Below are 16,172 nucleotides of genomic sequence, written 5' to 3'. Positions count from 1 at the left end.
ATTCTTAAATGATTATTATTCGTGTTGCATATCATACATACTCGTTAGCTCATTGATTGGTTGGCAGAAGTGTCCATCATATGGAAGAGCGTTGATGCAGTCACAAGAGGAATTGGTGACATAATTACAAGACCCATATAGTTTGCATTTTTCACATGGCCAGAAATACTGATCCTCACACCTGCACTGATATTCAGTACCATTCAAACTGCACACTGTGGAACAGAAAATCATGATGAGGTGAGGATTTCTCAGAACAATGCTGTGATTTTAAGAATGGTTTTTCATATATAGGTTTAAATTATCTTTAAATACAATTTATTTGATTCCTTCTGAGATATCGTGTAAACAGACATTAATTGGAAAGAAGTGGTTATCAGGGGATTAACCCCTCTTTTTATTAAAATTCAAGTAAATATTTGTGGTTAATGTCATTAAATATCGTATGAAAGTAATCTCTGAAATGCTGTGTATGACTTTACTGGATTTGGATCGTATAATCTCTGACACACTGTGAGTGTGAGATTCATCAGAAACTGAAAGGTCAGTTACCTGTAGTGATGTTAACGTCAGTGACACTGATGTCACTATTTATTGTAGGTAAACTGTGTGTCTGTAAAATGTCCCTCAGTTGATTCAGGATTGTTGCATCTATTGCGTCAATCTCAATCTCAATCAGATATTCACCTGAAGGAATGGTGAAAAGAAATTCCACTAAAATTTACTATATGATTATACAGCATGGAAGTAAAGTAACGCTGGTCAGAAATTGCACATCTTTGGTAGTTATTGAGGTAGTTTACCTGGGGGTAGGTCAGGTGGACATATAGAGTTATCTGTAAAGAGCAAAATGCCATGATTAAAAAATGGTCTAATAAATACCGTTTATTTAACCCACTGTAACTTAGAAAACTTTGTCATAAGAGTATTTATCATCAAACATGTTTGAGTGTTTATGAAGTTAAATATCTACAGCATTTGTGCTATTTCTTTCATTCGGCACTGTTGTGGGTTTTTTTTGTAATTGGGTCAGTTTTTCTTATTGGATTGAACATGTGAGATATCAATGTTGCCAGGGCGGCGGACACATTTGCCATTTAAAAGTGACAATTATATGTTAATGAAGTACTGAAAGGGTATCATTCTTAAATGATTAATATTCGTGTTGCATATCATACATACTCGTTAGCTCATTGATTGGTTGGCAGAAGTGTCCATCATTTGGAAGAGCGTTGATGCAGCCACAAGAGGAATTGGTGACATAATTACAAGACCCATATAGTTTGCACTTTTCACATGGCCAGAAATACTGATCCTCACACCTGCACTGATATTCAGTACCATTCAAACTGCACACTGTGGAACAGAAAAAACATCATGATGAGGTGAGGATTTGTTAAAACAGTGCTGTCATTTAAAAATAAATAAATAAATAAATAAATATATATATATATATATTAGATTAATCTAAATGGAAATAAATACAATTCATTTGATTGTTTTTAGATATTGTGTGAGTAGCTATCAATTTAAAAAATGGTTATCAGTAATCTAAATATAACATGTGGGTTTACCTCATTGTATGACCTATTTTTGGCTTTCTTTGCATTTGTTTAATATTGTGAAACTGGGTGTCAGCCTAATAAATAACTAAATAAATTTTAGGTTCTAGACAGGAAGTGGCACATGTATTTGGCAAGGAAGTCAAAAGTATTTTGACTTAATGTAGTGACATTTTTACAAAACAATAAGTCACTGTGGTGAGTTGGTGGCTACAGAATGTTACCTTGACCACAAGCAGAACTTCCCTCAATAACCACAAATTACATACCTTTGGTAGTTTGGGATATGACAGTCTATTTATTGTCTGGGCATTGGGTTTGTGAGCAGGTATTACATACTGCAAAGTCAATAAATAAACACAAACATTTTCTAATTTCTAAATTCCCACTGGCACACGCGCTACACTTTCACATGTTTTCCTGTCTAAGCACTTTTCACTTCCTCATCAACTCCACACCTGTTTCTGTCTAGAACTTTACAGCATGGTTTATTTCTTAGGACGCCACCCAGTGGTCAAAAATTAAACAAACTTAAAGAAAGCCATAAATGGCTCTTACACTCATTGCATAAAATTTCCAGTAAATATTTCAGGTTAAGTTCATTGCAGATCACATGAAAGCCATTTTCATGAAAGCCATTTCTGAAATGCTGTGTATGACTTTATTGGAGGTTGGATCATATAATCTCTGACACATTGTGACTGCAAGACTCAGCAGAAACTGAAAGGTCAGTTACCTGTAGTGATGTTAATTTCAGTGATATTGATGTTACTATTTATTGTAGGTAAACTGAGTGTCTTCAAAATGTTCCTCAGTTGATTCAAGACTGTTACATCCACTGCGCTAATTTCAATCTCAATTAGGTATTCAGCTGAGAGAAAAATGAAAAGAAATTCCACATAAATGTATTACATAATCAAATGGGAAAAAATTCAACAACAACATCAACAACAACAACTACAACAACAACAACAATAATAATAATAATAATAATAATAATAATAATAATAATAATAAGTAACACTAGTCTGAAGTTGCATGTCTTATGGTAGTTATTGGGGTAGTTTTACCTGTGCGTGTTTCCATTGGACATGTAGAGTTATCTATGAAATAAAGCAGTGCCATCAATAAAAGTACTAATAAATAGTTCCAACAACTCTTTACGTAGAAAGAATTATCATAAGAACTTTAGCTTCAAACATGTTGTTTGGTGAGATATGGAGTAGAGTTAAATATCTAAAGCATCTGAATATCTATCAAACAAAACTTCTATGAGTACCATGAATTTGCCAGATAATAACTATCATTGTTTACTAATAAAGTAATAAATGATCTTCAATCAGGCTTGCTTAATTTTTTGTGTTACATATCATACATACTCGTCAGCTCACTGATTGGTTGGCAGAAGTGTCCATCATATGGAAGAGCGTTGATGCAGTCACAAGAGGAATTGGTGACATAATTACAAGACCCATATAGTTTGCACTTTTCACATGGCCAGAAATACTCATCCTCACACCTGCACTGATATTCAGTACCATTCAAACTGCACACTGTGGAACAGAAAATCATGATGAGGTGAGGATTTCTTAGATCAATGCTGTGATTTTAAGAATGTTTTTTTTATATAGGTTTAAATTATATTTAAATACAATTTATTTGATGCCTTCTGAGATATTGTGTAAACAGACATTAACTTGAAAGAAATGGTTATCAGAGGATCAACCCCTCTTTTTATAAAAATTTCAAGTAAATATTTGTGGTTAATGTCATTAAATTTCATATGAAAGCAATCTCTGAAATGCTGTGTATGACTTTATTGGAGGTTGGATCATATAATCTCTGACACATTGTGACTGCGAGACTCAGCAGAAACTGAAAGGTCAGTTACCTGTAGTGATGATAATTTCAGTGATATTGATGTTACTATTTATTGTAGGTAAACTGAGTGTCTTCAAAATGTTCCTCAGTTGATTCAAGACTGTTACATCCACTGCGCTAATTTCAATCTCAATTAGGTATTCAGCTGAGAGAAAAATGAAAAGAAATTCCACATAAATGTATTACATAATCAAATGGGAAAAAATTCAACAACAACATCAACAACAACAACTACAACAACAACAACAATAATAATAATAATAACAATAATAATAATAATAATAATAATGATAATAATAAGTAACACTAGTCAGAAGTTGTACGTCTTATGGTAGTTATTGGGGTAGTTTTACCTGTGCGTGTTTCCATTGGACATGTAGAGTTATCTATGAAATAAAGCAGTGCCGTCAATAAAAGTACTAATAAACAGTTAAAACAACTCTTTACGTAGAAAGAATTATCATAAGAACTTTAGCTTCAAACATGTTGTTTGGTGAGATATGGAGTAGAGTTAAATATCTAAAGCATCTGAATATCTATCAAACAAAACTTCTATGAGTACCTTGAATTTGCCACATAATAGCTATCATTGTATACTAATAAAGTAATAAATGATCTTCAATCAGGCTTGCTTATTTTTTTGTGTTACATATCATACATACTCGTCAGCTCACTGATTGGTTGGCAGAAGTGTCCATCATATGGAAGAGCGTTGATGCAGGCACAAGAGGAATTGGTGACGTAACCACAAGACCCATATAGTTTGCACTTTTCACATGGCCAGAAATACTGATCCTCACACCTGCACTGATATTCAGTACCATTCAAACTGCACACTGTGGAACAGAAAATCATGATGAGGTGAGGATTTCTTAGAACAATGCTGTGATTTTAAGAATGTTTTTTTATATATAGGTTTAAATTATCTTTAAATACAATTTATTTGATTCCTTCTGAGATGTCGTGTAAACAGACATTAATTGGAAAAAAGTGGTTATCAGGGGATTAACCCCTCTTTTTATTAAAATTCAAGTAAATATTTGTGGTTAATGTCATTAAATTTCATATGAAAGCAATCTCTGAAATGCTGTGTATGACTTTACTGGATTTGGATCGTATAATCTCTGACACATTGTGAGCGTGAGATTCATCAGAAACTGAAAGGTCAGTTACCTGTAGTGATGTTAACGTCAGTGACACTGATGTCACTATTTATTGTAGGTAAACTGTGTGTCTGTAAAATGTCCCTCAGTTGATTCAGGATTGTTGCATCTATTGCGTCAATCTCAATCTCAATCAGATATTCACCTGAAGGAACGGTGAAAAGAAATTCCACTAAAATTTACTATATGATTATACAGCATGGAAGTAAAGTAACGCTGGTCAGAAATTGCACATCTTGTGGTAGTTATTGAGGTAGTTTACCTGGGGGTAGGTCAGGTGGACATATAGAGTTATCTGTAAAGAGCAAAATGCCATGATTAAAAAATGGACTAATAAATACAGTTTATTTAACCCACTGTAACTTAGAAAACTTTGTCATGAGAGTATTTATCATCAAACATGTTTGAGTGTTTATGAAGTTAAATATCTACAGCGTTTGTGCTATTTCTTTCATTCGGCACTGTTGTGGGTTTTTTTTGTAATTGGGTCAGTTTTTCTTATTGGATTGAACATGTGAGATATCAATGTTGCCAGGGCGGCGGACACATTTGCCATTTAAAAGTGACAATTATATGTTAATGAAGTACTGAAAGGGTATTATTCTTAAATGATTATTATTCATGTTGCATATCATACATACTCGTTAGCTCATTGATTGGTTGGCAGAAGTGTCCATCATATGGAAGAGCGTTGATGCAGTCACAAGAGGAATTGGTGACATAATTACAAGACCCATATAGTTTGCACTTTTCACATGGCCAGAAATACTGATCCTCACACCTGCACTGATATTCAGTACCATTCAAACTGCACACTGTGGAACAGAAAAAACATCATGATGAGGTGAGGATTTCTTAGAACAATGCTGTGATTTTAAGAATGGTTTTTCATATATAGGTTTAAATTATCTTTAAATACAATTTATTTGATTCCTTCTGAGATATCGTGTAAACAGACATTAATTGGAAAGAAGTGGTTATCAGGGGATTAACCCCTCTTTTTATAAAAATTTCAAGTAAATATTTGTGGTTAATGTCATTAAATTTCATATGAAAGCAATCTCTGAAATGCTGTGTACGACTTTACTGGATTTGGATCGTATAATCTCTGACACATTGTGAGTGTGAGATTCATCAGAAACTGAAAGGTCAGTTACCTGTAGTGATGTTAACGTCAGTGACACTGATGTCACTATTTATTGTAGGTAAACTGTGTGTCTGTAAAATGTCCCTCAGTTGATTCAGGATTGTTACATCTATTGCGTCAATCTCAATCTCAATCAGATATTCAACTGAGGGAAAGGTGAAAAGAAATTACACTAAAATTTTCTATATGATTATACAGCATGTAAGTAAAGTAATGCTGGTCTGAATTTGCACATCTTGTGGTAGTTATTGAGGTAGTTTACCTGGGGGTAGGTCAGGTGGACATATAGAGTTATCTGTAAAGAGCAAAATGCCACGATTAAAAAAATGGACTAATAAATACAGTTTATTTAACCCACTGTAACTTAGAAAACTTTGTCATAAGGGTATTTATCATCAAACATGTTTGTGTGCTTAATGTGTTTGAGTGCTTCTGAAGTTAAATATCTAGAGCATGTGTGCTATTTCTTTCATTCTGAACTATAGTGTGTGTGGTGTTTTTTTTTGTTGTTGTTGTTGTTTTTTTTTGTGTAATTGGGTCAGTTTTTCTTATTAGATTGAACATGTGAAATATCAATTTTGCCAGGGCGGCGGACACATTTGCCATTTAAAAGTGACAATTATGAATTATATACAATATATCATAATGAAGTATTGAAAGGGCATCAGTCTTAAATGATTATTATTCATGTTACATATCATACATACTCATCAGCTCACTGATTGGTTGGCAGAAGTGTCCATCATATGGAATTATGTTGATGCAGCCACATGAGCAATTGGTGATGTTGCCACAAGACCCATATAGTTTACACTTTTCACATGGCCAGAAATACTGATCTTCACACCTGCACTGATATTCAGTACCATTCAAACTGCACACTGTGGAACAGAAAATCATGATGAGGTGAGGATTTCTTAGAACAATGCTGTGATTTTAAGAATAGTTTTTCATATATAGGTTTAAATTATCTTTAAATACAATTCATTTGATTCCTTCTGAGATATCGTGTAAACAGACATTAATTGGAAAGAAGTGGTTATCAGGGGATTAACCCCTCTTTTTATAAAAATTTCAAGTAAATATTTGTGGTTAATGTCATTAAATTTCATATGAAAGTAATCTCTGAAATGCTGTGTATGACTTTACTGGATTTGGATCGTATAATCTCTGACACATTGTGAGTGTGAGATTCATCAGAAACTGAAAGGTCAGTTACCTGTAGTGATGTTAACGTCAGTGAGACTGATGTCACTATTTATTGTAGGTAAACTGTGTGTCTGTAAAATGTCCCTCAGTTGATTCAGGATTGTTACATCTATTGCATCAATCTCAATCTCAATCAGATATTCACCTGAAGGAACGGTGAAAAGAAATTCCACTAAAATTTTCTATATGATTATACAGCATGGAAGTAAAGTAATGCTGGTCAGAAATTACACATCTTGTGGTAGTTATTGAGGTAGTTTACCTGGGGGTAGGTCAGGTGGACATATAGAGTTATCTGTAAAGAACAAAATGCCATGATTAAAAAACAGACTAATAAATACAGTTTATTTAACCAACTGAAACTTAGAAAACTTTGTCATAAGAGTATTTATCATCAAACATGTTTGAGTGTTTATGAAGTTAAATATCTAGAGCGTTTGTGCTATTTCTTTCATTCGGCACTGTTGTGGGTTTTTTTTGTAATTGGGTCAGTTTTTCTTATTGGATTGAACATGTGAGATATCAATGTTGCCAGGGCGGCGGACACATTTGCCATTTAAAAGTGACAATTATATGTTAATGAAGTACTGAAAGGGTATCATTCTTAAATGATTAATATTCGTGTTGCATATCATACATACTCGTTAGCTCATTGATTGGTTGGCAGAAGTGTCCATCATTTGGAAGAGCGTTGATGCAGCCACAAGAGGAATTGGTGACATAATTACAAGACCCATATAGTTTGCACTTTTCACATGGCCAGAAATACTGATCCTCACACCTGCACTGATATTCAGTACCATTCAAACTGCACACTGTGGAACAGAAAAAACATCATGATGAGGTGAGGATTTGTTAAAACAGTGCTGTCATTTAAAAATAAATAAATAAATAAATAAATATATATATATATATATTAGATTAATCTAAATGGAAATAAATACAATTCATTTGATTGTTTTTAGATATTGTGTGAGTAGCTATCAATTTAAAAAATGGTTATCAGTAATCTAAATATAACATGTGGGTTTACCTCATTGTATGACCTATTTTTGGCTTTCTTTGCATTTGTTTAATATTGTGAAACTGGGTGTCAGCCTAATAAATAACTAAATAAATTTTAGGTTCTAGACAGGAAGTGGCACATGTATTTGGCAAGGAAGTCAAAAGTATTTTGACTTAATGTAGTGACATTTTTACAAAACAATAAGTCACTGTGGTGAGTTGGTGGCTACAGAATGTTACCTTGACCACAAGCAGAACTTCCCTCAATAACCACAAATTACATACCTTTGGTAGTTTGGGATATGACAGTCTATTTATTGTCTGGGCATTGGGTTTGTGAGCAGGTATTACATACTGCAAAGTCAATAAATAAACACAAACATTTTCTAATTTCTAAATTCCCACTGGCACACGCGCTACACTTTCACATGTTTTCCTGTCTAAGCACTTTTCACTTCCTCATCAACTCCACACCTGTTTCTGTCTAGAACTTTACAGCATGGTTTATTTCTTAGGACGCCACCCAGTGGTCAAAAATTAAACAAACTTAAAGAAAGCCATAAATGGCTCTTACACTCATTGCATAAAATTTCCAGTAAATATTTCAGGTTAAGTTCATTGCAGATCACATGAAAGCCATTTTCATGAAAGCCATTTCTGAAATGCTGTGTATGACTTTATTGGAGGTTGGATCATATAATCTCTGACACATTGTGACTGCAAGACTCAGCAGAAACTGAAAGGTCAGTTACCTGTAGTGATGTTAATTTCAGTGATATTGATGTTACTATTTATTGTAGGTAAACTGAGTGTCTTCAAAATGTTCCTCAGTTGATTCAAGACTGTTACATCCACTGCGCTAATTTCAATCTCAATTAGGTATTCAGCTGAGAGAAAAATGAAAAGAAATTCCACATAAATGTATTACATAATCAAATGGGAAAAAATTCAACAACAACATCAACAACAACAACTACAACAACAACAACAACAATAATAATAATAATAATAATAATAATAATAATAATAATAAGTAACACTAGTCTGAAGTTGCATGTCTTATGGTAGTTATTGGGGTAGTTTTACCTGTGCGTGTTTCCATTGGACATGTAGAGTTATCTATGAAATAAAGCAGTGCCATCAATAAAAGTACTAATAAATAGTTCCAACAACTCTTTACGTAGAAAGAATTATCATAAGAACTTTAGCTTCAAACATGTTGTTTGGTGAGATATGGAGTAGAGTTAAATATCTAAAGCATCTGAATATCTATCAAACAAAACTTCTATGAGTACCATGAATTTGCCAGATAATAACTATCATTGTTTACTAATAAAGTAATAAATGATCTTCAATCAGGCTTGCTTAATTTTTTGTGTTACATATCATACATACTCGTCAGCTCACTGATTGGTTGGCAGAAGTGTCCATCATATGGAAGAGCGTTGATGCAGTCACAAGAGGAATTGGTGACATAATTACAAGACCCATATAGTTTGCACTTTTCACATGGCCAGAAATACTCATCCTCACACCTGCACTGATATTCAGTACCATTCAAACTGCACACTGTGGAACAGAAAATCATGATGAGGTGAGGATTTCTTAGATCAATGCTGTGATTTTAAGAATGTTTTTTTTATATAGGTTTAAATTATATTTAAATACAATTTATTTGATGCCTTCTGAGATATTGTGTAAACAGACATTAACTTGAAAGAAATGGTTATCAGAGGATCAACCCCTCTTTTTATAAAAATTTCAAGTAAATATTTGTGGTTAATGTCATTAAATTTCATATGAAAGCAATCTCTGAAATGCTGTGTATGACTTTATTGGAGGTTGGATCATATAATCTCTGACACATTGTGACTGCGAGACTCAGCAGAAACTGAAAGGTCAGTTACCTGTAGTGATGATAATTTCAGTGATATTGATGTTACTATTTATTGTAGGTAAACTGAGTGTCTTCAAAATGTTCCTCAGTTGATTCAAGACTGTTACATCCACTGCGCTAATTTCAATCTCAATTAGGTATTCAGCTGAGAGAAAAATGAAAAGAAATTCCACATAAATGTATTACATAATCAAATGGGAAAAAATTCAACAACAACATCAACAACAACAACTACAACAACAACAACAATAATAATAATAATAACAATAATAATAATAATAATAATAATGATAATAATAAGTAACACTAGTCAGAAGTTGTACGTCTTATGGTAGTTATTGGGGTAGTTTTACCTGTGCGTGTTTCCATTGGACATGTAGAGTTATCTATGAAATAAAGCAGTGCCGTCAATAAAAGTACTAATAAACAGTTAAAACAACTCTTTACGTAGAAAGAATTATCATAAGAACTTTAGCTTCAAACATGTTGTTTGGTGAGATATGGAGTAGAGTTAAATATCTAAAGCATCTGAATATCTATCAAACAAAACTTCTATGAGTACCTTGAATTTGCCACATAATAGCTATCATTGTATACTAATAAAGTAATAAATGATCTTCAATCAGGCTTGCTTATTTTTTTGTGTTACATATCATACATACTCGTCAGCTCACTGATTGGTTGGCAGAAGTGTCCATCATATGGAAGAGCGTTGATGCAGGCACAAGAGGAATTGGTGACGTAACCACAAGACCCATATAGTTTGCACTTTTCACATGGCCAGAAATACTGATCCTCACACCTGCACTGATATTCAGTACCATTCAAACTGCACACTGTGGAACAGAAAATCATGATGAGGTGAGGATTTCTTAGAACAATGCTGTGATTTTAAGAATGTTTTTTTATATATAGGTTTAAATTATCTTTAAATACAATTTATTTGATTCCTTCTGAGATGTCGTGTAAACAGACATTAATTGGAAAAAAGTGGTTATCAGGGGATTAACCCCTCTTTTTATTAAAATTCAAGTAAATATTTGTGGTTAATGTCATTAAATTTCATATGAAAGCAATCTCTGAAATGCTGTGTATGACTTTACTGGATTTGGATCGTATAATCTCTGACACATTGTGAGCGTGAGATTCATCAGAAACTGAAAGGTCAGTTACCTGTAGTGATGTTAACGTCAGTGACACTGATGTCACTATTTATTGTAGGTAAACTGTGTGTCTGTAAAATGTCCCTCAGTTGATTCAGGATTGTTACATCTATTGCATCAATCTCAATCTCAATCAGATATTCACCTGAAGGAACGGTGAAAAGAAATTCCACTAAAATTTACTATATGATTATACAGCATGGAAGTAAAGTAACGCTGGTCAGAAATTGCACATCTTGTGGTAGTTATTGAGGTAGTTTACCTGGGGGTAGGTCAGGTGGACATATAGAGTTATCTGTAAAGAGCAAAATGCCATGATTAAAAAATGGACTAATAAATACAGTTTATTTAACCCACTGTAACTTAGAAAACTTTGTCATGAGAGTATTTATCATCAAACATGTTTGAGTGTTTATGAAGTTAAATATCTACAGCGTTTGTGCTATTTCTTTCATTCGGCACTGTTGTGGGTTTTTTTTGTAATTGGGTCAGTTTTTCTTATTGGATTGAACATGTGAGATATCAATGTTGCCAGGGCGGCGGACACATTTGCCATTTAAAAGTGACAATTATATGTTAATGAAGTACTGAAAGGGTATTATTCTTAAATGATTATTATTCATGTTGCATATCATACATACTCGTTAGCTCATTGATTGGTTGGCAGAAGTGTCCATCATATGGAAGAGCGTTGATGCAGTCACAAGAGGAATTGGTGACATAATTACAAGACCCATATAGTTTGCACTTTTCACATGGCCAGAAATACTGATCCTCACACCTGCACTGATATTCAGTACCATTCAAACTGCACACTGTGGAACAGAAAAAACATCATGATGAGGTGAGGATTTCTTAGAACAATGCTGTGATTTTAAGAATGGTTTTTCATATATAGGTTTAAATTATCTTTAAATACAATTTATTTGATTCCTTCTGAGATATCGTGTAAACAGACATTAATTGGAAAGAAGTGGTTATCAGGGGATTAACCCCTCTTTTTATAAAAATTTCAAGTAAATATTTGTGGTTAATGTCATTAAATTTCATATGAAAGCAATCTCTGAAATGCTGTGTACGACTTTACTGGATTTGGATCGTATAATCTCTGACACATTGTGAGTGTGAGATTCATCAGAAACTGAAAGGTCAGTTACCTGTAGTGATGTTAACGTCAGTGACACTGATGTCACTATTTATTGTAGGTAAACTGTGTGTCTGTAAAATGTCCCTCAGTTGATTCAGGATTGTTACATCTATTGCGTCAATCTCAATCTCAATCAGATATTCAACTGAGGGAAAGGTGAAAAGAAATTACACTAAAATTTTCTATATGATTATACAGCATGTAAGTAAAGTAATGCTGGTCTGAATTTGCACATCTTGTGGTAGTTATTGAGGTAGTTTACCTGGGGGTAGGTCAGGTGGACATATAGAGTTATCTGTAAAGAGCAAAATGCCACGATTAAAAAAATGGACTAATAAATACAGTTTATTTAACCCACTGTAACTTAGAAAACTTTGTCATAAGGGTATTTATCATCAAACATGTTTGTGTGCTTAATGTGTTTGAGTGCTTCTGAAGTTAAATATCTAGAGCATGTGTGCTATTTCTTTCATTCTGAACTATAGTGTGTGTGGTGTTTTTTTTTGTTGTTGTTGTTGTTTTTTTTTGTGTAATTGGGTCAGTTTTTCTTATTAGATTGAACATGTGAAATATCAATTTTGCCAGGGCGGCGGACACATTTGCCATTTAAAAGTGACAATTATGAATTATATACAATATATCATAATGAAGTATTGAAAGGGCATCAGTCTTAAATGATTATTATTCATGTTACATATCATACATACTCATCAGCTCACTGATTGGTTGGCAGAAGTGTCCATCATATGGAATTATGTTGATGCAGCCACATGAGCAATTGGTGATGTTGCCACAAGACCCATATAGTTTACACTTTTCACATGGCCAGAAATACTGATCTTCACACCTGCACTGATATTCAGTACCATTCAAACTGCACACTGTGGAACAGAAAATCATGATGAGGTGAGGATTTCTTAGAACAATGCTGTGATTTTAAGAATAGTTTTTCATATATAGGTTTAAATTATCTTTAAATACAATTCATTTGATTCCTTCTGAGATATCGTGTAAACAGACATTAATTGGAAAGAAGTGGTTATCAGGGGATTAACCCCTCTTTTTATAAAAATTTCAAGTAAATATTTGTGGTTAATGTCATTAAATTTCATATGAAAGTAATCTCTGAAATGCTGTGTATGACTTTACTGGATTTGGATCGTATAATCTCTGACACATTGTGAGTGTGAGATTCATCAGAAACTGAAAGGTCAGTTACCTGTAGTGATGTTAACGTCAGTGAGACTGATGTCACTATTTATTGTAGGTAAACTGTGTGTCTGTAAAATGTCCCTCAGTTGATTCAGGATTGTTACATCTATTGCATCAATCTCAATCTCAATCAGATATTCACCTGAAGGAACGGTGAAAAGAAATTCCACTAAAATTTTCTATATGATTATACAGCATGGAAGTAAAGTAATGCTGGTCAGAAATTACACATCTTGTGGTAGTTATTGAGGTAGTTTACCTGGGGGTAGGTCAGGTGGACATATAGAGTTATCTGTAAAGAACAAAATGCCATGATTAAAAAACAGACTAATAAATACAGTTTATTTAACCAACTGAAACTTAGAAAACTTTGTCATAAGAGTATTTATCATCAAACATGTTTGAGTGTTTATGAAGTTAAATATCTAGAGCGTTTGTGCTATTTCTTTCATTCGGCACTGTTGTGGGTTTTTTTTGTAATTGGGTCAGTTTTTCTTATTGGATTGAACATGTGAGATATCAATGTTGCCAGGGCGGCGGACACATTTGCCATTTAAAAGTGACAATTATATGTTAATGAAGTACTGAAAGGGTATCATTCTTAAATGATTATTATTCGTGTTGCATATCATACATACTCGTTAGCTCATTGATTGGTTGGCAGAAGTGTCCATCATATGGAAGAGCGTTGATGCAGTCACAAGAGGAATTGGTGACATAATTACAAGACCCATATAGTTTGCATTTTTCACATGGCCAGAAATACTGATCCTCACACCTGCACTGATATTCAGTACCATTCAAACTGCACACTGTGGAACAGAAAATCATGATGAGGTGAGGATTTCTCAGAACAATGCTGTGATTTTAAGAATGGTTTTTCATATATAGGTTTAAATTATCTTTAAATACAATTTATTTGATTCATTCTGAGATATCGTGTAAACAGACATTAATTGGAAAGAAGTGGTTATCAGGGGATTAACCCCTCTTTTTATTAAAATTCAAGTAAATATTTGTGGTTAATGTCATTAAATATTGTATGAAAGTAATCTCTGAAATGCTGTGTATGACTTTACTGGATTTGGATCGTATAATCTCTGACACACTGTGAGTGTGAGATTCATCAGAAACTGAAAGGTCAGTTACCTGTAGTGATGTTAACGTCAGTGACACTGATGTCACTATTTATTGTAGGTAAACTGTGTGTCTGTAAAATGTCCCTCAGTTGATTCAGGATTGTTGCATCTATTGCGTCAATCTCAATCTCAATCAGATATTCACCTGAAGGAATGGTGAAAAGAAATTCCACTAAAATTTACTATATGATTATACAGCATGGAAGTAAAGTAACGCTGGTCAGAAATTGCACATCTTGTGGTAGTTATTGAGGTAGTTTACCTGGGGGTAGGTCAGGTGGACATATAGAGTTATCTGTAAAGAGCAAAATGCCATGATTAAAAAATGGACTAATAAATACCGTTTATTTAACCCACTGTAACTTAGAAAACTTTGTCATTAGAGTATTTATCATCAAACATGTTTGAGTGTTTATGAAGTTAAATATCTACAGCATTTGTGCTATTTCTTTCATTCGGCACTGTTGTGGGTTTTTTTTGTAATTGGGTCAGTTTTTCTTATTGGATTGAACATGTGAGATATCAATGTTGCCAGGGCGGCGGACACATTTGCCATTTAAAAGTGACAATTATATGTTAATGAAGTACTGAAAGGGTATTATTCTTAAATGATTAATATTCGTGTTGCATATCATACATACTCGTTAGCTCATTGATTGGTTGGCAGAAGTGTCCATCATTTGGAATAGCATTGATGCAGCCACAAGAGGAATTGGTGACATAATTACAAGACCCATATAGTTTGCACTTTTCACATGGCCAGAAATACTGGTCCTCACACCTGCACTGATATTCAGTACCATTCGAACTGCACACTGTGGAACAGAAAAAACATCATGATGAGGTGAGGATTTGTTAAAACAGTGCTGTCATTTAAAGAAATAATAATAAATAAGTATATATATATATATATATATATATATATATATATATATATATATATATATATATATAGATTAATCTAAATGAAAATAAATACAATTTATTTGATTGTTTTTAGATATTGTGTGAGTAGCTATTAATTTAAAAAATGGTTATCAGCAATCTAAATATAACATGTGGGTTTACCTCATTGTATGACCTATTTTTGGCTTTCTTTGCATTTGTTTAATATTGTGAAACTGGGTGTCAGCCTAATAAATAACTAAATAAATTTTAGGTTCTAGACAGGAAGTGGCACATGTCAAGGAAGTCAAAAGTATTTTGACTTAATGTAGTGACATTTTTACAAAACAATGAGTCACTGTGGTGAGTTGGTGGCTACAGAATGTTACCTTGACCACAAGCAGAACTTCCCTCAATAACCACAAATTACATACCTTTAGTAGTTTGGGATATGACAGTCTATTTATTGTCTGGGCATTGGGTTTGTGAGCAGGTATTACATACTGCAAAGTCAATAAATAAACACAAACATTTTCTAATTTCTAAATTCCCACTGGCACACGCGTTACACTTTCACATGTTTTCCTGTCTAAGCACTTTTCACTTCCTCATCAACTCCACACCTGTTTCTGTCTAGAACTTTACAGCATGGTTTATTTCTTAGGACGCCACCCAGTGGTCAAAAATTAAACAAACTTAAAGAAAGCTATAAATGGCTCTTACACTCATTGCATAAAATTACCAGTAAATATTTCAGGTTAA

This window comes from Ictalurus furcatus, chromosome 16 (assembly GCF_023375685.1).
Source record: "Ictalurus furcatus strain D&B chromosome 16, Billie_1.0, whole genome shotgun sequence".
In the NCBI taxonomy this organism is placed as follows: domain Eukaryota; kingdom Metazoa; phylum Chordata; class Actinopteri; order Siluriformes; family Ictaluridae; genus Ictalurus; species Ictalurus furcatus.
The sequence above is the reverse complement of the archived record's forward strand: the minus strand, read 5'-3'. Positions refer to the sequence as shown.